The sequence below is a fragment of the Notothenia coriiceps genome, unplaced genomic scaffold (genome assembly GCF_000735185.1).
Source record: "Notothenia coriiceps isolate Sejong01 unplaced genomic scaffold, NC01 NC01_scaffold00015801, whole genome shotgun sequence".
NCBI classification, from domain to species: Eukaryota; Metazoa; Chordata; class Actinopteri; order Perciformes; family Nototheniidae; genus Notothenia; species Notothenia coriiceps.
Window position 1 is genome coordinate 73,426 of NW_011348502.1, and position 1,207 is coordinate 74,632.

Below are 1,207 nucleotides of genomic sequence, written 5' to 3' on the forward strand. Positions count from 1 at the left end.
AGAAGGAAGCAGAAGAACTGGCCCGTCTGACTCAGGGGAACCAACACCTCGCCTATGAGAACAAAAGACTGCAAATTGAACTGGAGGCTACTCTCAATAAACAGCACATTGAAGAGAAACAGTTGGAAAACAACGAGATTGCGAACTTTGATGAGACAGACTCAGAAATCGAAGATATTGTTGAGTTTGTTGACGAGGTGGAGGAAGAAATTAAGGAGCAGACCTCCATCTCCAGCAACAGAGAAAACTACAGCGACACTTCCTTTGCTGATGTAAGAATTCAATTCAGTGGCACACATGTCTAAGACATGTGTGCCACTGAATTGAATTCTTACATCAGCAAAGGAAGTGTCGCTGTAGTTTTCTCTGTTGCTGGAGATGGAGGTCTGCTCCTTAATTTCTTNGTGTTTTTTATTAAGAAAACAGAAGTGGAGTTAACTCTGCATCAATGGGGGTTAAAAAGTATGCTGTGATCAATTGCATTAAAGATGATTTACTATTTTAATATTTATTTTTTGGAAAAACTTTAGTAAAGAAACTAAAGCTTTTTTACAGTTTTCATGAGTGTAATTGTAAACATGTGTGCCACTGAATGTATTTCTTACCTCATCAGAGGAAGTNAATGCAATTGATCACAGCATACTTTTTAACCCCCATTGATGCAGAGTTAACTCCACTTCTGTTTTCTTAATAAAAAACACTGCACATTGACAACACAATAATAATTGTTTTATGTTTCACAGACAGAGGACTCTGAAAGATCTGAGAGATATGACAAATCATCTGGTCTTCAGGAAGCCCAGGACGAGGAGAGAAAAGCCAAAGCTGTTCTTGAAGAGGCCTTGATGAAGGAGAAAACATCTACAGCTCAGCACAAAGCAGCCCTGAAGCATGAGCAAGAAGAAAAAGACGCTCTTGCAAAGGCTCTGAAGTATGAGCAATCTGAAAATAATTCCCTTTGTGATAGAATACAGATCATAAACGCTGCTCTGAAACAGTCACAAAAAGAGCCACAGCGTGGCAAAGCAAAGCTGAAAACAGAATCACTATAATGACTTCTGAGCTTGAAGAAGACAAGAAGGTGATTGAGAAGCTCCAGATAGCTCAGCATGCATCCTCCAGCCAGCACCAAAGAGAAATCTCAGAGCTGCTTGTGTTGAATACTGCCTCAGTTACAGCAATAAAGGACCGCTCACTGAGCGGCAGG

General features: G+C 40.3%; 1 protein-coding gene across 1 annotated transcript in view; it reads right to left on the bottom strand.

Annotated features, from left to right (window-relative positions):
• Window positions 1-1,207, bottom strand: part of LOC104949237 (NADH dehydrogenase [ubiquinone] flavoprotein 1, mitochondrial-like) — a 39,116-nt gene that overhangs the window by 11,310 nt on the left and 26,599 nt on the right. The gene's annotated exons all lie outside the window — the stretch shown is intronic.